The sequence below is a fragment of the Protomyctophum parallelum genome (assembly GCF_964188405.1).
Source record: "Protomyctophum parallelum genome assembly, chromosome: 1".
Lineage (NCBI taxonomy): Eukaryota > Metazoa > Chordata > Actinopteri > Myctophiformes > Myctophidae > Protomyctophum > Protomyctophum parallelum.
The window spans coordinates 19,676,624-19,700,986 of NC_139697.1; positions in this window are offsets into that span (position 1 = coordinate 19,676,624).

Consider the following 24,363-nt stretch of genomic DNA (forward strand, 5'->3'; position numbering starts at 1 on the left):
CTCTCTCTTTCCTGCTTTCTCTTTCCATCTTCCCCTGCAGTCTGTGTGTGTGTGTGTGAAGTCACTCCGTCAATAATTAGTGACAGAGACATCAAGTGCACCTGGGAACGTGCACAAACAGACGCACGCATGTGTACACCTGCGCGCGCACGCACACATATACACGCACATGAGCGCTTGATCAGACACACAGACATTTGTGTATGAATGTACATATAGGTGCATGCTCGGACACACCTGCATGCCTGCGCGCGCTCTCTCTCTCTCTCTCTCTCTCTCTCTCTCTCTCTCTCTCGCAGAATGGCGCTGGAAATGGACAAAACCCAAATAGTACACTGTAGGCAAAAATCGGATAAGTTCAGTTGTGTTTAATTACAAGTATATCTTGGATTGACATTGGATGAGCAAATTACATGTAATGACGCTGTGCGTGTGTACTATAGTTCAGCCAGTGGGCAGCAGCCAGCAGGGCCACTGGATTCCATCATGAACAAAGTTAAACATTGTGGAAATGTAGGATCCAATACTTGTCTATACACGTCTCTACCAATCAAGGCCCGCGTCCTGACTATGCATGCTTCTGGTGTTTGGGGTTTTCCGGGGGAATATACAAGTTATAACGCTGAGCGTCATTTGATTCTCTTTGGGATACCATAAATTGACCCCATGTGTGGGCAATTAACGGGGACATGGGGTGGGAACCTCCAAGCCTCAGAGACACAAAATGTCAAATGGCTCATAATAGGCGCCAGAGAGGCGGTCAGAAGGGTCTGAATGGTCTGAGTATATTGGGGAATGACGGGTCGTTTTATTTATGTTTCCCGGGTCGACGCTGCATGGCGGTCTACTCACTCCAGCACCGTTCGCATTTTGTTTGCGCAATCGCCGGTGTGTGTATACTATATTGGCTGTCGCTTCCATGCTTGCCTCTCACTGCGGTGACCATTCTGGCTATATAGCCTATACGTCCGACGTGCAGTAAAGTTGCTCTCTAGAGTCTCTCAACTCGATCAAGGAGTCAGACTAATGCTAATCAATCACAATCACATCAAATCACCGTTCTTTGTATGTGTGAGCTGACCGGCTGACCACCAGGGATCAGATTATACTGCAGCAAGCAATAATATGGGGGCAAAGTTTCCCGTCAGACGTAATTTAAAGTGGAAGCCGAGAGGAAAGCACACACACAAAATGTGCCCCTCCCCCAAATATATATATATATAAATAATATGAATAATAATAATTGTTGTGATATACAACATGCTGTGTACTCATAACATGTACTTGTACGTGAATATGCAATGTACTTATATATATGTATGGTGCACTGAACTGTAACATACTTTAAGAGCTGCGTTAGGGCACGCTGAAGGCCGCGTGCTGGCAGGCAGTGATTGTGATGTCTAGTCAGTGACGTCAGTAGGACATGAAGTATCCAAGCTATATATGATCCTGTATGTGTAATAAACCTTGTGAATGAATTAATGTGACCAAGTCTTCGTGTCATGTTAATCTCGTTCTCCCGGAGCAGGCCTGCCCGTATGTCCGTCTGTCCGAACCATGGAAATGTCAACCGGGTCGTCACACACCAGAGCCAGACAAGGGTCCAATACTTAGAACCAGAATCATAACAATAATAATAGTCGCCACACTTTTTACGTCCCGATGGCGCCCCCTGAAATGGCTTGGCTATATGGAACAGGCTTGTGAACACGTCTGACCTGCAGAGACTCACTAAAAAGCTTTTTGACTGTGATTTTGGTCACCCCTATATGTGGATGAATGAATCTGGAGATCTTGAGAATAAATGACTACAGTACATAAATGAATGACTACAGTATGTGATGTTCATGAAGTACAATGTTGTCCATTTAAGAGAAATGGTCTAGTGATATAATATACTTATAGGTTCACTTAGGTTTGTAGCTTATTATGGTACTATAAACCTAAGTTGTAAACATATTGTCAGGTGCAGGGATAGAACCTATATATATGAAGTACAATTTAATCCGCTCTGGAGCGCGAACCCATTGGTGTTTGAAGCATTATGTTATACTTGAGCTATTTTTGAAAAATCAATCAAATGTGGCGCGAATCTTTGAATATATATTCTTCCAAAGCGAACGTTTTTAACTCAAATCTTTGCTTCTGGGAGGTCCCTCATGGAACTACATATTTTCAGATGGGGGTCGGCGGCCAATTACACATAGTTTTGGGGGTCCTTGACACGAAAATGTTTGAGAACCACTGACATAGAACCATGCATAGGTTTTTCCAAGAAAACTGTCGTGATTTAGAAGACATTTTTATATATAATCGTCCTCAGTGGGTTAAGCAAAAGACAACCATCTCTCTATCATGCACAAATTACGGTCAGGATTCAGGAACATTACCATTAGCCCTTAACATTACCATGAGACTGGCAGCTTTAATGCCACTCCAGAGGAAGAGAGATCACCGTTTGCTTTGTGATCTCGGTGGAATTGAAAATGAGGTAAATGATGTGTTTTATTGCCCTAAATATGACGACAAGCGGTATTTGTTAGTAAAAAAGAAAAAAAAAAGTCTTATATTTGTGATGATTTCTTTGAGTTAGATGATTATGGAAAAGAAAACGTGAGTTTCGTTTGGGGAAAGGAGCTTTTGTTGTGTAGCACCTTATTATGTCAAGCTGGGGGAGAGAAGACTGAACCCTCCGTCTGACTCGGCGCTGTAATGGAATGTATGTATGATGTGAATTTATATGTTGTATAAAGCGTAAAATGCTGTCTTAAACCCATGAGGGTTTGGCACATTGTGTGGTAGGACACGGAAAGAAAATAATCAAATCTAAATCAAATCGTGCGTGTGTGTGTGTGTGTGTGTGTGTGTGTGTGTGTGTGTGTGTGTGTGTCATATACTATACTGTAGTTTATTACACAGACACATGCCTGCTTGCTTGATTAGACATACTAATCCACAGGCTCAGTCGGGGCAGAGACCTGTAATTGAACATTCGCAGACATTATGGTTTCTTTCTGGTATATGAAATTCCACACGTGATGTAAACATATAGCATCCACACACAGAGAGAGAGAGAGAACGCGTACAGAACTTCCATTAATGTGGCGGACTGTATGTGATTATATTTCATGTAATGCGTTGCTCTGCAGACTCCTCAAACTACGTGCCATCATAACAGTCATTTTATCCTTACTCTCACTTACAGTATACATTCGCATGCACATGTGCATAAACAAACGCACGCACTCACGCCATATGGGTCAGGTACATCACGAACGGAGGCAGAGGTGCACACACACACACACACACACACACACATACAGATACATATACACACACACACACACACACACAGCGAGGGACTGGGAGAGGGCCTCTCTAATGGATTCTGAAGATTCCAATTTCCCCTCTGCCACCAAAGACAGAGAACCCTCTGAGCTCAATTACCCCTGTCTCACACACAGGAAGAACAGAGGAGACGAAGCACGCGCGCGCGCGCGCACACACACACACACACACACACACACACACACACACACACACACACACACACACACACACACACACACACACACACACACACACACACACACACACACACACACACACACACACACACACACACACACACACACACACACACACACACACACACACACACACACACACAGCAGAGCCTAAACAAGTCTGACACGCAGGCACTCACAAAAGAGAATTAGTCAGACTCACAAGAGGCCGAGTGTACGGGGGAGCGTGGAGGGCTGGAGATGGATGTTATCTGATGGCAGCACGGAGGAGGAGGAGGAGGCGGGAGAGACAAATAAGCGGGAGGGCGAGAGGTTGTTGAGAGGTGAGGAGTGGAGGGCAGCGAGGTCGAGATCAGACAGAGAGATAAAAGCAAAAGGTGGAGGAGAGGATGGTGGCGGTGGGGGTGGGTGTGTTCAGAGACAGTCAGGGGGGGGATTCACACTATACGGTCGGGACCACTCGGTAGATGTTGTGGTTTAGTGTGACTGTGAATGCGTACCGTACAGTTTCCCGGGACGCGGATCACCCGACCGTATACACACCCGGGACCACATGGAAGTATATAGTCTCGGGACCGATTGAAGTGTATACTCGGACACGGGTCGATGCAATGTGAAAGCATGGAATACAGTTGAATGAAGTGTACTCGGGGTGCGGAAGAATCAAGGCCAATGTGAATCATGGCCATAGCGGGGACCAGGGAACCGTATCCGGGAACAGTTCAAATCAATCGGACTCAGTGTGAATCCGCCCGCAGATGAAGGCTTGCCAGTGGGGTCATTTGTGACCCATTTGTGGGTTATATGCATCGCTTAATTTTTGTTTTCCAACATTTTGTTTTTAATTAAATATTGTTCCAAAAACATTTAAAAAAAAAAACTTTCCCAAAAAAAGAAATCTAAATTAAAATTTTATTAAATTTATTTTTCCAGTAATTTCATGAAGAAATCAAATAAAAATCAAAGAAATTACATAAATTAGAGAACAAATGTTTAAGTAGTCGCGTCGCATTGTGAGCTTTAGATCGGCTATTTTCACTACTTCGGGCCCCCGGGAAAACGGCACATTTCTCTTTTGGGTCATGGGGCTAAAAAGTTTTTGGGAACCACTGGCCTGTGGTGACAAATGTGAAATCACAAGCGTGGATGGCTCTGAACTCTGAAATCAAGTTCTATAGGAAGGCAACTAGGGTTGGCGGTGGAGGCAATTTTGCTGTTGTACACAGAAATGGCAGAGGAGAATTTGCTCCTGCAGGAACCCCTTATTAAATTCCACAATTAGCCCGCCGGTCCGCGCGCTATAAATAGTGCCGCCCGCCGCTTTCCATCCCTGCAGTGTCAATCAGTGAGAGCCGCGCTCCGGCTAGTGGGCGAAACAAAACAATTTAAATTATAGCGCGCGGCTCCCAGCTCTCTTTGTCTGGCCACCCTTTTAACGGGATAATTACAAGTCTATTCATTCGTGTTCGACCGCGGCGATATATCACCTCTCCGCCGCAAAGCGCGCGAGGCCCCGGCACCGCTCTCTCCCTGATAAACGCTCCTGAGCCGGGGGGGAGGGGAGGGGAGCGGAGCGGAGGGGGGGTGGGGGCTATATGGAAGGCTGTGGGGGGTGGGGACGTGGGAGGAGGAAGGGAGGGGGGGAGGGGTTTGGGGCGAGGGTTAACACTGAGCCACTTGATATCAGCGAACTGTCTTCTGGCAGCTCTCTCTCTCTCTCTCCATGCCGAGGAGGAACCTGCTCCCGATTGGAAAGAATAGCAGAAATGCCGTCTGAGAAAATCTCCACCGGGGTGGTGCTGATGATGGGAGCATTTGCACCTTGTTTTTTTTTTCCAAGAGTGACACCAACTACCCCCCCCGACTGAGTCCCCCACACATCAAGTCCCCCCCCCCCCCGTCCCCGTCCCCCCCCAACCACCGCCCCCACCACCACCACCCACTCAAGCAGGCTTCGGTGAGGAAATGAAGTAGGTGGGGGCGCGGGGGGTGGCGAGAGAGAGAGAGATGGGAGGAGGGGGTTGAGGGGATGGGGGGGGGGGGCATCTATTATTCAGCACCGGCCCCCCGGACCCCTGCATATACTCTGCACCATTAAAAATAGGAAATCCATAGCGGAGACAAATGGCTTCTAAATGAAGTTCTACAGGAGGAGAGCGGAAGATAGGGACCCCTGTCACGCGCGCTTTAATTGTCTCCCGGGGCGATAAGGGGATTTATCAAATTCATCGTGCCGGCGAGGCTGTATAAGGCTGGGGGGCCGCCATGAGGCTCCGGGAGAGAGAAACAGCGGTGAGCACATGTTCCTCCAGCTCGCGCAGACATCGCGACGCGAGACGGGGGGGGGGGGGGGTGGGGGAAGCAAAGGAGCAATTAGATTGGTTGTAAATTCACAGCCACGCCGAAACCACATGCATGCGCCGCCGACTTGCCGACTGCCTGTTATGGTTAAATAAAACCCGTGCATACATGCAGCTCACGACCAGCAGGTTCCTGGAGAATATAAAAAAACAAACAACAACAACAAGCCATAAAGAGTCATGTTCCCCCCCCCCCCCCACACTGTTGTCGAGGAATACCAAACGGCGACCACCGGCGAGGCCGTTAAAAAGTCGTTATACTGCCGCGATGCGACGGTATATATATGATGTCACGTGTCCCCCATATTCTGCCACGGATGACATCATGTCGTCTGTGTATATGCCGCGGCCCAGGGACGTGCGGAGAGTGTTAAGGCTGAAATTCCGTATAGGAGGGTACTTTTGGACAAAAATAGCGAAAATAGCTGATCTACAAGCTCTCAACGCGTCGCTGTGCGACGCGTTGAGAGCTTTTAGATCAGCTATTTTCGGGGCGCAACCCTGCACTCTTCATCTGGAGATGCGGTGTACGACGTGGATTTAGAAACAAATCAGTTCAGCGCAAAATGCTGCAATTCTCCTGAATGCTGCCTTCCGGTATAATGGCATGGAAAGGAGAGGAGTGGCATTTGCATTTCTTTCACCACAGTAAATGCTGCATTCGTGGTCTGGAGAGGGCATGCTGTTTTACAGACGGGTAAAAAGGGCAGGGGCCCCCTCTGATGGCTGTATGTGTGCACGTGCCTGCTGCGGTCCGCCGCCACAGGCGATATCACAGCAAATGTGATGAAGCGCCATTCGTTGCTGCGGTTGGTTTTCTAGTGAAAAGCCCCTTCGTCACGACACCACGACGCATCATTACCGTCAGGGCTTCAGGGCGGTCCTTCGTATGGGGACGGTATATCGGGATTGGTTTCCACTTTCCAATCAAGCGGTCGTATATATAGTTTGGTTCGCGTAGGTTTGCCTGTTCTATACCCCCTTACATCGTATTTAGATTTCCCCAGAGGTTAATGGCTATACCAGCGGGAGTACTGGTTCACTAGTGTTCACCAGAGACGCTATATGTATGCTCAAAACATTAAAAGCAGTATAAGTACTGATGTCTGTGCGTGCGCATGTGCACGCACGCACATGCGCACACACACGCACACGCACACACACACACACACACACACACACACACACACACACACACACACACACACACACACACACACACACACACTTAATAGCTAGACACAGCAGCTGCGTTGAAGATAGTTTGAATATTGTAAGAATAAAGCGTGTTTTCAGCACCTGGGACAGCGACCAGGGGGATCCCTAAATTAGTGGGATTGAGCACACCCACGTGTTGTCCTGCAGGCCATGGAGACCTGCATCCCAGACGTGTGTGACATAATACATAATAATGTCCCAGCTCCCTATTCCTCTGACATTTGGAAATGTATAAAGTTAAAGGAAATAAAACACCCTTTTAATCCATTTTGGGTGCGGGAACCCCTTTTGGTGTTTTAAACATTATGTTATAATTCAGCTTTTGAAAAATAGCAGATCTACAAGCTCATAGCGCGCCACCGAGTGGCACGCTACGAGCTTGTAGGTCTGCTATTTTTGACAAAATCGTTAAAATTTGGCGCAAATCATTGAATATATATTTCAGAGCGAAATCCTCCAGTTTTCTGAAATAAATATTTTCTCGATTTTTCAAAAATAGCAGACCTACAAGCTCATAGCTTGTAGATCTGCTATTTTTCGATAGCTAAATTATAACATAATGTTTAAAACAACAAAAGGGGTTCCCGCCCAAAATGGGTTAACTCTGAAAGTTACATGTAGCCGTGGTCACCATTGACCAAAAACTGAAATTGGCGTGTAAAAAATAAATAAAAATGTCAGGTTTAGGCAGATCTCATCAAATCAAATCAGCCGGTCACATATCGTGTTAAATCTGTCTTTCATATACGATTGTGCAATAAGGTTACAAGAGGTCCCTTGCTTTTTTGTTATTGTTGACGATAACAAAGTCGTGTTGTGTTTTTAGTAGAGTCTGTTATGCGTTTGAGTCTCACCACACATTCAAGGCCTGCTGTCTATCACACTGTTGGCTGAGAGAGGACTTCCCAGCATCCCTCAGGATAACACATCTGTGTGCTATTGTTCTGTTATTGTGTTAGGATTTGCCAGAAGGGAATGTGTTGCGATTATGTGTTCTTTGTGTCATTGGGCTGTGTTCATTTAATCCTTCATTTTATGTATTTGGAGGAAAACCGTAAGTGATAGGGACAGTCCCAGGGTGCCCCCCCCCCCCAGTGTGTGTGTGTGTGTGTGTGTGTGTGTGTGTGTGTGTGTGTGTGTGTGTGTGTGTGTGTGTGTGTGTGTGCGTGCGTGTGCGTGTGCGGTACAGTGGGTCTGTCTCCAGTCTTTCCCCCAGAAATCACAAGAGATGTCAGAATGACAGAGGAATGGAAAATGCTTCCAGACGACTAGCTGCTATACCGGTGTGGAGAACAAGGGTGCACAGCACTTCATTGCCTGGCACAGAATTGCCATCCCAACTGTCTTTCCCTCTCCCAGAACATAGAAGTATCTATAAGCAATAATATGTCAACAGTTGAATGGGCTTTTTGTTATTTATTCAGACAGCCAGACAGACCGACAGACCGCCCGGTAAAACGCTCCCAAGAAATGTAGTCTCTATGACTAGGGGCCGCAATCTGCATTCAAAGATTTTCCTAGAAGCTTTGTCATTGGTCGATTTGCCTGTCTACTTCCTGATTGGTTAGTCTTTTTTTTTTTTACCAATGACAAAGCTTCTATGAAAATCTTTGAATGCAGATTGTGTCAGAGACAAAATATTTGTTTGGAAGCGTTTTACTCATTGCTGGCTGTCTGAATATCAGAAGAAAGTCATTAAAATGTTGACAAATTATAGAGGGTATACATGTGCGTGACATCATCATCATAGCGGTAGGTTATGCGGGAACGCCTATACTGAGTGGCAAAAAACCTTTCTGGCCTTGACAGCTCATACATCCAAACAGAAACGTCCTCTCCTATTGCATTAAACAACGTTAAACTCACTTTTCCACTCGATTTCCCATTCACTTTATGCATGCTCATACCCTCTATTGCTTATAGCTACTTTAACTGGGTCACATAAACACTCTGCAGCACCAAGCTATATGATTGACACGGGGACCTTCCTATTCTTGGTCCTTCTATAGGGACCTTGCCAGATGCATACGACTCACTGTCCCCCCCACTCCCAACCCCTGTGATCCACTATACAGACATACAGATGCAGACAAATGATCAGGGAGAGATTACAGATGCAAGACAAGGGTCATGGTGAATAAAGCAACAAGCCGATTCCGACTGCACCACCGATTACCCAGCCTCCGGCACTGGCACCAATGGTGCCAAAACTACAGGAGGATGCAGGAACATCATTCAAACCCAGTCCATGACTGTCCTCAGAGGTGGAAAGTCTGGTGACGTATAGCGAGGTTACTACGACTCAATATTTTCACGATTTTTCAAAAATAGCAGACCTACAAGCTCGTAGTGCGCCACTCGGTGGTGCGCTATGAGCTTGTAGATCTGCTATTTTTCAATAGCTAAATTATAACAATGTTTAAAACACCAAAATGGGTTAATTAAAGAAAATAAGGCTATATGGGGCAACACAAAGAAACACGCAAAGCGAACTAAACCTAACCTTAAATCAATAACAAACACTAACTAATCCTACCAAACATGACAAAAAAATGGTTACATTATGAATGTGCCTGACCAACCAAATATGAAAAAAAATGATGGTTACATTATGATTGTGCCTGCCTGACCAAAAGACGTTTACAAAAAGCAAGCTCCCATACTCAAAATGAAATTAAACGAACAAAACTATTTTTACAACTTAAGCATGACTCAATCTAACATTATCACTACTGAGGCAGAGAAATATCTACAAACTTTTAGGGCTGCATCTTGCGCCAACCCTTATCCCTTATACCTAAACTTATTTGCCTTTCTTTTTACTATTTTGAAAAACATTTAAAAATAGAACTGCACTCTGTCGAGTGCATACTTGCTTGTTGCACACTAGTAGGCCATAAATGGCCAACTAGTGAGCAAGCAGAGCGCGCAAGTACTTTTGACCGCTGTAAACTGTCAAATCTCTGTATATCTGTGAAGGAACGTTTGTATAATGTATAATTATTAGGTGTAACTATTTGCTACCTACCTACTTTATGCATATAAATACCTAGTATTATTAAGTATGGTTCAAGTTTCTATCTATATAAGAAATACACTTTTATCGTTGTAGATATATTCTCGATCCCTTTTTAATTTTTCAAAGAAAAATAAATCATTGATATGTGATGAAAAAAAAGGTATATAAACTGAATTAAAATATATTATACAGTATTATTTATTATTATTTATTATTATTTATTGTAAATTGTCAATTGTTTTAAATGTATGTCATCTTGGACTATAGTGATATTAATACTAAATCATGATCAGAGTAATATGTGTCTCTAACTTCAATTTCTGTAATAATACTTTCACATTTGTTCAAATATACATGATCTAAAATACTTCCGTAATCTGTAGTTGGATTTGTATTTAATTGTTTAAAGCCTAATCTTGACATGAAGGTCTTTATACTTCTATCTTTCTCAGTATAATGGTCTTCATTGAAATCTCCTATTATCATAATTGCAGAAGTCGGAGATGATAGATACTTTACCATGTTTTCGAGAAATGTGTTTAACTTCGAAAGGTCTGTTTTAGGTGATCTGTACATAAGAATGATATATAGATCTTCATCTTTTACCTGGTTTGCTGGTACCAGATTACACAAATGACCATATTTCTTACTCATCATTGAGAGCTAGTCATACATATACACACCATGTACTCTGGTCCCAGCAAACCAGGCACAATTTGCTATTTTATTTGACTGATTATGTATATAGTATACGTATGACTAGCTCTAAATGATGACGTAAGACATACGTATACATATACTATATAGAGTATGTAGTTGTAAGTTGATTAGCGGTATACTGTGGTTACTTTGCGCCAAAAACCGTGACAGCCAACCCGCCATTTGATGCGTATGCAAATAAAACAGCAGATTTGTGCCTGGTTTGCTGGGACCAGATTACATAAATGACCATATTTCTTACATCATCATTGAGAGCTAGTCATACATATACACACCACGTACTCTGGTCCCAGCAGATCAGGCACAATTTGCTATTTTATTTTACTGATTATGTACATAGTATACGTAGCTCTAAATGATGACGTAAGACATATGGTCATTTAATGTGATCTGGTCCCAGCAAACCAGGCACAGATTTGCTGTTTTATTGGCATACGCATAAAATGGCGGGTTGGCCGTCGCGGTGAACGAAGACCGGGCGAAATTACTACTTGCACGCTCTGCTTGCGCAAGTAAATAGCTCAACTAGCCGATCTACATCGAGACGTTGTGAGCTTGTAGATCGGCTATTTTAACTATTTTAAAAGTTTTTTTTTAAATAGTAAAAAATGGCAATATAAGTTTAGGGATAAGGGTTAAGGGGGTGGCGCAAGATATAGCCCTTAAGGCTCATACATACTCCAGTTTTTGGTGATAGGTTATCACCGTTTTAGGCGATAGCCTATCACCTAAAACGGTGATAAGAGTTGAGGCCATCACACTCGCGGTGATGAACTTAAGGATTGACCCCGCCTCCCTTTGGTTTACCCAACTTCTAGACCAATCAGTGAACGGGGGTGATAGCTCCAGAGTGAAAAGACTTGTCTGATAGTAAAAACGGAGAGATGGGATCATGGGACTGTGTCCGCGGTGATAGCTGATCATCACCGCGACTGACGTAGTTGTAGGTGTAGTTTTCCAACCCTTTAAAAACGACACTGCGGTGATAACCTATCACCAAAAACTGTAGTATGTATGAGCCTTTATATAGTCTTTATATACGCAACCCTATTGGGGTTTCGAATGACGAGATACAGGACCACGCTATAGCAGCAGTTAAAATGACCGACGGGAACCTTGACAGCACCGCTATAACCCCAAACCCCTCGACCCCACACAACAACAACGTGCCCCGAGAGCACTGACAACAATGTGGCCCTCAAACGGATCCACAGTTGGAGGTGTAAACCACAAGGGGTCGACGCTCGTCCTCGCTGTCATCGGCACATTGATGTATCGTAAGGTGTCAGACACCAAAGAGGGGCTGACACACGGGTGGCAGCCTGTGTGTCAGCTATGGGCGGCCATAGCTGAATGGTAATAGAGACTGTTATAAACCAAACATTCCGTGTTGGATTCCAGGCCGTGAGGCTGTGTGTCGGAGTGAAATCGGAGGCTTATAGCCACATAGTCCGCCATTCTCTTACACCAGGGGTTCTCAAAGGGGGACCCCGCAGGGGTCCATGGGGGAGTTCCAGGGGGTCCCCAGCTAAATGATAGTTTGGAACCAAATGGACCCTTATGGGTCTATAACTCTGAGAGTGTATACAAATGGATAGCAATAGCTGATGGAAATCTGCCATTTCTGAGCATGAAAACTATTTTCGTTTTTTGGTATACCTCCAAAAACTCCCTAATGAAAATCAGGTGTGAGTGAGAGGAACATGAGCAAATGGGAATCACATGCACAGGTGAATGACATCAACGTTCATAATTAACAAAGGGGCTTGCATTCCAAATGCAATCACGCAGTACATTTGACACGAAAATACACCGAAATTTTCATCATGAGTTCTACTTAAACTTCCAACAAATGAAGCAAAATGTCTTAGTGCTCTTGCATCCCCCACACACCAATTTGTGCCTCCATTTTCATCAGTGTAGCACGCTCTCTCACAACCTCAATCTCTCTCTCTCTCTCTCTCTATGTTGCTGCTAGGGGGTCCCCCCACCCGCCCCCACCACCTTCATTCTTTTCAATAAACACTTAACTTGATCATAAATCCCGTTTTTCTGCCTAGTAAACTTGCTATAAAGTGGTTCTGAGGCAAACACCCCCAACTACTCCACAGGGCATTGGAAATTACGCTAAAACGAACGACAAAGTAATTACCAAAATATGGATATCAATTTGGGTTTCATTTTATTACTGTGACAATGTACCCCATCTAATGACCCTGATCTTTGGGCTAGGTTTTTGGCAGATAATTATGCAGTGCACTTAAAGGATGCTATTTGGATATGGTCAAAGTTAGAAGACTCCAGGCGAAATAACAGCAGAGTTAATGAAGCAGTAAAACCATAGCCGGGGCCAACTGTCCCCTCGTCTCCAAATGAACTGAGACAAGCCATCCCTCCTCTAAAATCTATAACGTAATCAGAGATGAGGCTGGGAAGACAGAGCCAGGTTGAGAGAGGCGGAGACAGACGGAGACAGGAGAGACAAGGGGAGAAATTGAGAGACAATTGGAGAAAGTGGGGAAGATCACGAGCAATAGGAGACACTGAACGAGGTTGGCAGGCAAGGCCGACAGACAGACATTATATAATTCAGTGGTTTTCAACCCTTTTCATGAAAAAAATATCTATTATTTATTGGGCATTTGAGCCATGCACGGACCACCATGATATTTAGCCTCTCAGACCAAAACTGAAATTAATCTAATTTAGTTGGATGCGATTTTGTCCACGCACAGTTCCATGCTGTATTGATGTGGCACCATAGGAGAGATAACAGGCAAATCAAAATAACAATTATTTGACATTCTCTAATGTGTAGACTTCTTGTAAATTAAGTAACGCAGATGTTTCACAATAACGTAACTCTTGAGTGTAAAATGAAACCAAATGGACCCTCTCAAGAGTTTAAAGACCTATACGGGTCTATAAGGCTTATACCAACTAGCTGGGGACCACCTGGAACGCCCTCAAGGACCTCAGGTTGAAGACCACTGTTACAGTTAGAAAATAAGATAAAGACATAAAGTTTGTACTGTGTTTACTCTGTGTGTGTGTGTGTGTGTGTGTGTGTGTGTGTGTGTGTGTGCATGTGCGCGTGTGCGCGCTCGCTATAGTGCATCCGCACGAGTATGCACCCTCGCTATATAGTGCATTCGCACGAGTATGCGTGCGCGCGTGAATGTGTGCGCGTCGTGTATTTGTGTGCGTATTTGTATACGTGTGTGTGTGTGTGTGTGGCGTGTGCGCGTTGTCTCGCGTGATGAATGAATGACAGCAGGCATGACGGCTCATCTTCTCTCGGGCGGCTCGGTGACAGAGAGAGATGTTACGGCGCGGAGACAGCCAGCACACTGGCAGGCAGGTGTCACACACACACACACACACACACACACACACAGAGACACACACACCCATGTGTGCGACTGTGCGCCCGCCGCCCACACACACACACATCGATGTGAGTAAAATGAAGAAAACCCCCCTAAGGCAGTGGTTCTCAACCAGTGGTCCGGGGACCACCAGCGGCCCTTGACGGGGTTCCAGGTGGTCCCCATGCTACATGATGGAGAGTTGTGTATAACCAGATGGATCCTTGTTATAGAACTATCCCGAGAGCGTCAAATGAAACCAAATAAATCCTTTTACGGGTCCATTTGGTTTCATGTTATACACTCTCTCAAGAGTTAAATCATTGCTAAAACATCTGCGTTACTTTATAACAGGTCTACACAAGTAGAGAACGTTTGCCTGTATGTTACCTGTCCTAATGGTATACCAACATCAATATATACAGCATGTAAATGTGTACATATTCTTTAGGGGAGGCTAAATCTCATCAAATGGTGGTTCCGTGGCTCAAATGCAGAATGAATAATGGGTGTTGATATGAAAAGGGTTGCAAAACACTGCCCTATATAACCCATTTTGGTGTTGGCATCATGTTATGCTTTAGCTATTGAAAAATAGCAGATCTACAAGCTCATAGCGCGCCACCGAGTGGCGCGTTACGAGCTTGTAGGTCTGCTATTTTTGAAAAATCGAAGAACGACTGACATTTTTTGAATCTGATCTCAGGTCAGAATGGGTTAATCAGACCAGTGTGTGTCCAGTGGAAACCTCGTATGAATCTGATCTCAGGTCAGAATGGGATAAGGGTTCATCTGTGCAATTTGCATGCCTGTATATAGTGTTCTCCGAGCGGACTTCACTACAGTGTGCACCGCGTCCACACGATAGCACGCATGCGCATTAAATTACGCACTAAAATGCACATGCACGTATGCTACGTGCCACTGCATGATGCAACAAGACGAACCCGAGCTCCCCACACACACACACACACAAGCAGGCATTCTTTTTTTACCTGCATTCACACCCCCAGCCTCTGTCCTCACCGACCCTTCCACATAACACCTCCCTCCCCCTCCCACCACTTCCACCACCACATCACCCCCCCCCCCCCCCCACACACACACACACACACACACACACACACACACAGTGTGTAAGTGAGCCGTGATCCCCCCCCCCCACCCCCTCCCTTCCAGCCTCCGAGACCCGCCGGCCCCTCTCTGTCCCCCCCCCCTTCCTCCTAAAGTCTCCCGCCCCCAATCAATGGAGCGCCATGAATATTTCACACACCTCTGTCACAGGCAGCGAACGAGTGGGGAGGGGGGGGGGGAAGACAAGGGCGGGTTGGGCGTGGGGGGTGGGCGTGGTGGTGGTGGGGGGTCTGCTCCTGGACACCCCGAGGGGCAGGAGCATGCATGCAGGGAGGGAAGCAAAGGATGGAGGCATTGGAGGAGTGGGTGGTGGAAGAGGGTAGGGGGTTGGGGGGGGGGGTTGGGGATGGGGGGAAGCTGGTGATTTAGGCTGTCAGGGCGCCAGTGCGGTGGAGAGATGGGGCTTCTCTTCCTGAGCCAGACAGGGCCGATAACTCATTAGCGAGAGAGAGAGAGAGAGGGAGAGAGAGAGAGGGAGAGAGAGAGGAAAAAGAGAGAAAGAAAGTGAGAGGATTGAGAGAGGGAGAGGAGCGAGCGAGGCAGACAGAGCAAGAGAGAGAGAGACATGTACTATAGAGAAGACGCAGGCAGTAAAGAGGCAGAGAGAGAGAGAGAGAGAGAGAGAGAGAGAGAGAGAGAGGAAAAAGAGAGAAAGAAAGTGAGAAGATTGAGAGAGGGAGAGGAGCGAGCGAGGCAAACAGAGCAAGAGAGAGAGAGACATGTACTATAGAGAAGACGCAGGCAGTAAAGAGGCAGAGAGAGAGAGAGAGAGAACACGGAAAACCAAGGAGATTTCCTCGTTCCTCCACTTCTCCTTTGCCTCTCCCGACCCGTCCATCTCTCTCTCACTCTCCTCCCCTAACCCCCCCCTCACTCTCTCTCTCTCTCTCTTTCTCTCTCTCTCTCTTTTATTACCCCCTCCTCCCTATACCTCCCCTTCTCCTCCTCCCCCATGCATCTCTCCTTCGGCAAGTCCCTCTTCTCCTCCCCTCTCTCTCTCTCTCTCTCTCTCTCTCCCTCCCTCCCTCCCTCCCTCCCTCCCTCCTTCCATCTGTCTTTCCCGCTGCAGTGCCCGTGCTGCCAGGCAGTATAAATCACATCTCTGGGCTTTGGCTGCAATGGGCCTGAAAATAAAAAGGCATAAAAGTGTCTGGATGAGCTACGGGCTGGGAGGGGGGGGGGGGGGGGGGGGGGGGGGGGGCTGGGCTGGGCTGGGGGGGGGGCGGAGAATTCCTTTATGATGGGTCTAAATCCTTCTCCAACCCTACGTCCTCCGCACCCGGCGTGCACGCGCGTGCACACACCGACGGGCCACACGCATATATACTAGCTCGAGCTGCATGCCATCCATGCACGGCACGCACACACGCCGCGCAAATGCACGCACAACCTGCCCCGTAGCGCTGGCACACGCACACGCACACACACACGCACACACACACACACACACACACACTCTCACCATCACATCCGTGTGTGTGTCCGTGATCAGAATTGAGACGTCTTCTCGGCGTGTTCTGTCTTTTAAAGGGACAGTTCAGCTAAAACTCACACCGCGCGTGTTGACGTAACCTCTATCTATACACCGTCTGCCCCAATCACGTTCGCTCAGGGCTGACCCTTTGAAGAGAAACCGCCTCTCTCTCTCTCTCTCTCTATCTCTCCCTCCCTTTCTATTTCCCACTCATGGCGTGTTTTCTAAAAGACTTGTAACAGTGCCATTCTTCTTCTGATTTGTTCCAAGAGGCTTCCGGTTGATACGCAACACTCGAGACTCGAAGCATAGATGTATAGGCGTGTAATAAGTGTTAGCATTATGCTATGCTTTAGCTATTGAAAAATAGCAGATCTACAAGCTCATAGCGCGCCACCGAGTGGCGCGCTACGAGCTTGTAGATCTGCTATTTTTGGACCATGGAAGCCTCCCGTTCCAGAAGCATCTAATAGCCACTCCGCCACTCACAGAAATGCTTCTTGGTAGTGCATAAGCAGCTGTATGTATGGTAGGCTATAGTGTTTATTTCGTCAACTTAAACCATGACGAAAAATGCTCGTCGACTACCTTTTTTCACTGAGGAGGACTAAATAAAAAAATCACACCCGTGTGAACTGAGTGGTGCAACCCCCCCCCCCTCTCTCTCTCATTAGCAGCACTAATACTCTCTCTCTCTCTGGCACAACAGCGCCCCTACTGGTACCCTATAGTCATATACTGGTGCTCATGGCCACATAGGCGCATACACACGGACATTGCTGTTCCTTGGAGTGGTTGGACCACTCAAAAACAATACAAAAACTAAGCTATGATTGACTACAACTATGAATAAATATATTGAAAATGTCATCAATAAATAAAAGCTAGACTAAAGTTGTTAGGCAGGGACTAGTGGTGAAGAGATCCAGTAAAACAAGTCATTTCATGCTTGGTTGCATGCTGAAAATCTACAAGCTCATAGCAGATCTGTGAGCTTGTAGATCGGCCATTTTCAGCATGCAACCAAGTGCAAATCACGACGCCATCAAGGCACCGACAAAATATTGTTTTTACAATTTTAGTCGACTAAATCAACTGCAGATTTAGTCGACTAAAATCTTAGGATAGCGAGTCGACAAAAACTAGACTAACACTAAAACATTTCAGATGAAGTATGACTAAAACTAAATTAAGTACAATTCCAAAGACTATATATGACTAACCTAAAAATCAAAAAGTTCTGTCGAAATCAATACTAATTTAGAGACAAAGTTGGTTCTCTTATAACTGTGTGACTGAGTCTCTATGACAGTGGTTTTCAACCAGTGGTCCGGGGACCACCAGTGGGGGCATTATTTCCAGGTGGCCCCCAGCTAAACTCTTGAGAGCGTAAAATGGAACCAAATGGACTCGTATACGGGTCCATTTGGTTTCATTTTACGCTCTCAAGAGTTCAATTATTACCTGCATTACTTAATTTACAAGAAGTCTCCACAATTAGAGAATGTCGAAGAGTTGTTATTTTGATCAACGTGTGCCTGCTATCTCTCCTAATGGTGTACCAACATCAATACAGCATGGAATTGTGTGCAAAATTTTGGGTCTGAGAGGCTAAACGTCATCAAATGGTGGTCCACATGCATGGCTCAAAAATGGTGGTCCGCGTGGCTCAAATGCAGAATAAATGGGCCTCCATATGAAAAGGGTTGAAAAACACTGCAGTGAGAGACTTCACGCGAACAACCTGATGACGAGGTACACACGCTGCTCTTACAAAGCGATCAACAAAACAAAAATTAATTACAGTATCGATATGATTGCTTATAATATAGTGTTTCGTTGACATACTGCCAACGCGTTCTAACTCACTTTTCTTTTCTTTTTTTATTGTCAACGTAAAATCATAAAAGGCAGTTTTGAAATACGTCGCAAATTATCGTATTTTATCGTCGCTTGCTACAGTGTTAACGGGCCGGTGACAGAATAAGAGCTATAATGGGTGGTAATTGATAAGTCCTAATGACACACCTGCACTCAACTCGTTCACTTAAACACATAAAACCCATAGGGTCTTACACGTTTCATACAGAAACAACACGTTGATGTCGTCGTTTTTATGACAAGAGCACGGCAAAGGGACAGCGACGGCCACATCAGATCCGCTGTATTCCCAATTATTTTCAGCTTATAGGCCTCTCTTGTCGCCATCATCTCTCTGAGTAAATATAATACAATATATGAAGTGATTAAGGTAAGGTGTGACATATTGAAATGAAGCCCGTGGCAGAGATGCATGATGAAGGTTAGGCCTATATTAAATGACTGTATGAGAACGGAGATGGAGGGAAATGGACATTTGGCCAGCTCAAAGCTTTACAGCTCTCCTTTATTAATCAATCTCTGCACGCGTACTTTGGCAGGTCTATTAGATCAAACTGTGCTGCGTGACAACAGAGGCTCTCTCTCTCTCTCGTACGCATGCACGCGCACACACACGTCTTGCATCACACACAATCATGCAAAAAATGATTGCATATTCATATGATAAGGACCCACCCAACCGCGCGCACACGCACACGCACGCACACGCACACGCACACGCACACACACACACACACACACACACACACACACACACACACACACACACACACACACACACACACACACACACACACACACACACACACACACACACAGAGAGAGAGAGGGGTGGTGGTGGTGATAATGGCGAAGCCTATTCAGTCACAGTGGGGGCCCGTCGTAGACCTAATTACACTCAGTTTGGCCTTTTAACTGTATTGATCAAAATGCTGAGACAAACGAGAAATGCTTATCAAGCTAGAAAAGGAGAATCCTCAGGAGTATACGAGTGTGCGCGTGTCCGTGTGTCCATGTGTGTGTGAGTGTGTGTGTGTGTGTGTGTGTGTGTGTGTGTGTGTGTGTGTGTGTGCGTGCGTGTGTGCGTGCGTGCTTGCGTGCGTGCGTGTGATTGTGTGTGTGTGTGTGTGTGTGCGTGCGTGCATGCATGGTAATGATGGCCTAGGTCTGGGATTGTGCCGAGATATTGGTGGTTAAAAAAAAATGCAATTCCTAGTTTTCCAGTTATTAATTACCATTTCCACTCCTACCCCTCTGCCCCCCCCCCTCCTCTTTACCAGCCATTAGACATGCTGCATAACACACACACCCATGCACGCGCACCCACACATCTCGCCACATCCTTTCAAACAATGCAGATAGATGCCAGCGAACACACAGGCTTGTGTTCATGGGTGAACACGCACGCACGCACGCACGCACGCACACACGCACACACACACACACACACACACACACACACACACACACACACACACACACACACACACACACACACACACACACACACACACACACACACACACACACAGTGAGGTTCTCTGCTCTGAGTGTACAATACCCTGCTCTGATGAGCAAGCTCTTGTCGACCTTGGAAGTCTCTGGAAAGACAATGCAAAGGGAGCCATGCTGAGAAAAGGATGAGCTGGGGGGGGGGGGGGGGGGGGGGAGATAAGGATGTGGGAGTCATAGACAGAGGGAGACAAAAGATGAGAGGACGGGAGAGAGAGAGAGAGAGAGAGAGAGAGAGAGAGAGAGAGAGAGCAAGTAGAGTCGTTCAGGATAGGGCAGGAGGGCATTGCTCGCTCGCTCTCTCTCCCTCTCCCTTCTTTCTCTCTCCATCCATCCCTCCCACCCGCCCCTCATCCGCCTGTAAGCTCATCTTGCATGCAAATGTGGTTCCTGTACAGTTCCTTTGTGCTCGGTCTAACTGCTCCGGAGAGAAGCAATTACAACTGCTCCACTCACTCAGAGCCCGGAGAGACACGAATGGATGGAGATGGGTAATTAATAAAGAGATAGAAAAGTATAGAAGGGGGTGAAGGGAAGGAGCAGAGGTTGAAAATTATACCTGTGGAAGACCTGCGGGCTATCCGCCGGCTTATGGCGGCACCGTGACGGTGAAGCCCAATATATGCGGAAAATAGCCAGTCTGCAAGCTCACAGCTTGTTTTCGTCGACTAAAACTATGACGAAAAATGTTCGTCGACTACCATTTTTCTTGTCGACTAAAATGTTAGGAAGGAACTAGTGGACAAGAGATCCAGTATAAGATTTTCAGCAAGTGTAAAATCAGTCATTAGTTTTACGATGACATCGAGGCCTGCCAAAATGCATTTTAGTCGACTAAATCAACTGTAGATTTAGTCGACTAAAATCTTATATTTGGTCGACTAAAACTAGTCACTAAATCATTCCAGGTGACTAAAATGTGACTAAAACTATATGAACACTATTCAAAAGACTCAAATCTAATTTTGCTGCCAAAAACAACGCTGCTGTCAACGCGGCATGCGTGCACGACACGCAACTACACAGACATACACAGATACAGTATGGATTCACCAATTACATGCACACGTTCATAAATTAATGTAGGGCTGCATTTCCTTAGCGCATGCAGTGGTTCTCAAAGTGGGGTCCGGGGACCCCCAGGGCACTTCCAGCTGGGGGTCCACCCCCTAATTGATAACCTGACTCCGCCAGATTGCAGCAGTTCACACGTTCCCTCCTCCTATACCTGCAGGAGGAGGAACTCACTACTACCTCCATCTGGCGGAGACATGTTAGCTAAATGATAGCCAAAATGGACACTTATGGGTCTATAACTCTGAGAGTGTACAAATGGAACCAAATCACACAGCCACAACACTAGAGGGAGCATAAATAACGATCTTGTGCCACCCACATTCAGAACTAATATGGGTGAATCCACTTTCCACAGCACTGCCACTCAGGTGTGGAATGCCCTGCCCCCTTCCCTCAAAACAAGCAGATCACTGGCTTCACCTATCATTGGCAGCGGGTCAAAAGGAGAGAAGGTGACTGCCCAACATCCTTATATATACCCCCATCCGATTGATTTATGTGTATTTCCATTTATTTGTATTTCATAGTTCATAGTCTTTGAGATATCTCGATTATTGTCATTGTTCTGTGTGTGAATGAATGCATGCATGGGACCCGAATGGAAACAAGACCGCAAGGTCTGTGTGCTTTGACTGTATATACCATGTACTGTTTGTCTAATAAAATAATCAATCAATTGATTAGTGTCAATGTGGGGGTCCTTGGCATGAAAAGGTTTGGGAACCACTGCCATAGCGATTATCGATTACTTTTTTTGATTAATCAAATAATCGATGTTTTTTCTTAGCCCCTCCTATATTCAGCTATAGTGTAGATTTTCGTCTTACACAAACAATGAATGATGAATTTACGTGATATGTAGATGAGCAAATCGGCTATTTTTGTCCTACACAAAAATTCCCATCGACAATGAATGGATGACGTACGATAAGAGCGCCCCCTCACTTCACACAGGTGTGATTTTTAGATATATATTTTTTCAATGATCAACGAATTGATCATCCATTAAAGCATTGTGTTACGCTTTGTTGCACAACATCGGCGTACAAAATAGCTAAGATAGCAGATCGACAAGCTCACAAGTCACTACATGTCGCATGCATGGCAACACGTTGTGAGCTTGAGATCTGCTTATTTCTTTTTAACTCTTTCTGAAATACTTTGAAGCCTTTCGCCTCATGACCAAAATGGGGATCAATTATTGGGCATTTGTTTAAAGTTTGAAGATTATATATTTTTTAAATATTTTTTTATCTCGATTAATTATCGTTGCACCCCTAAATGCATGTGTTGCGTACAAAAACGAATCCAATTAAGGACGCATATTTCCTCCCCTCTCCTTGTACAGTACACTCCTTGACCCAGCTCACAATCTCTGACCTCGCCACTCTACCCAAGGTCAAAGGTGAAGGGTCATCGCCATTACACCACTCTCTGTGCCGGTCGATACAGAAGTGACAAAGGGGAGCTGTTTCGTCTCCACCTTTGTGTGCTCTATAGCCGCAGAGTTGTATAGAACCCTGATTTTCATGTATTATTATTAATTATTAGTGTGGTTCAACCAGACTATAGTTATTGTCACACTATATTATTCTTCTGGAGTGACCTACCTAACTTCCGCTGTGATTGGCCGAGCTTTGCATAACATTTGTAGTAGATAATTGGGTGTTATTGGTTAACCAATCTCAAATTACTTTTCAAGAGAGTCAAGAGAGTCAAATGCAAAAAATATAACCGTTTGTTCCAAAAACATGATTCTTAGGGGATAGATCCCCTCCGACTTACTTACGCATGATCACAGGGACTGACAATATTAGTGGGATCGACTGAGGCAACCACACTTTGCAATTTTTCTAGTTATTTATTCTGAATTTGAGCCACGGACTATACCATTTGATGACATTTAGCCTCTCAGAGCCCAAACGTGGAATATTTTGCTGTAGTTGATCAAAATAACAATTATTCTACATTCAGACATTGTGTAGACTTCTTTGTAATAAACTTTGCAGATGTTTTAGCAATAATTTAACTCTTAGAGTGTGTAAAATGAAAACAAATAGACCCGTAAAGATCTAATAAGGGTCCATTTGGTTACCAACTCTCCATCATTTAGGTGGGGACAACCTGGAACTCCATCAAGGACCACTGGTGGTCCCCGGGACCACTGGTTGAAAACCACTGGTATAGAATTATACTAGGCCAGTGGTTCCCATACTGGGGTCCAGGGACCCCCAGGGGTCCTTGAGGGAGTTCCCGGGGGTCCCCCAGCTAGATGATAGCTTGGAACCAAATGGACCCTTATGGGTCTGTAACTCTGAGGGTGCACACATGGAAATGGAACCATTTGTACACTCTGAGTTAAATTAACATTGATTTTACAATACAAATTGGGGGTCCCAGCGATAGAAATGTTATTAAATGGGTGTCCGTAGACTAATGCATGTCAAACTGGGGGTCCTTGAAATTAAACAGGTTCCTGGCATATCTCTTCAAATGGGGGTCTGCGGGCTAATTAGTGTCAATTTGGGTGTCCTTGACATGAAAAGGTTTGGGAACCCCTGCTGTAGGCTACATGAATATTACATAACTGTGGTTCTAGCCCAATACCGTGTGAACACCACCTCCATAATACACACATACACTTTGTTTGGCTGTGAAATCTGAATCAAGTAGGTAGCGCAAGTGATTTTCTTTAGTTAAAATAAGTGTTAAAAAGCTCCATATTGTGACAGTACTCGTTGCTATAGTGTTTGTTGCATAGTAGCAGGAGTCTCACATGTCTCTCCAGCTTTTCATTAAACGGAAAATGCATTTTCAGAAACCGAAACTCAAACTGGGATACCAATTTTATCCAATCAGGATAGAGAATGCAGTCAGGATACGGATTAAACAAGTGGAATTGTAAGTGATGACACAAACAAATGAGCAGACACAAAATCGGAACTGGAACACTGTAAAAAATGAAGCTCATAAATAGCTACTCTCTCCTGATTGGCAGAAATGTTGTCACCTACTGTACCTGAAAATGTATTTTCTGCTTATTAAAGAGCTGGAGAGACCTCCGTTACTG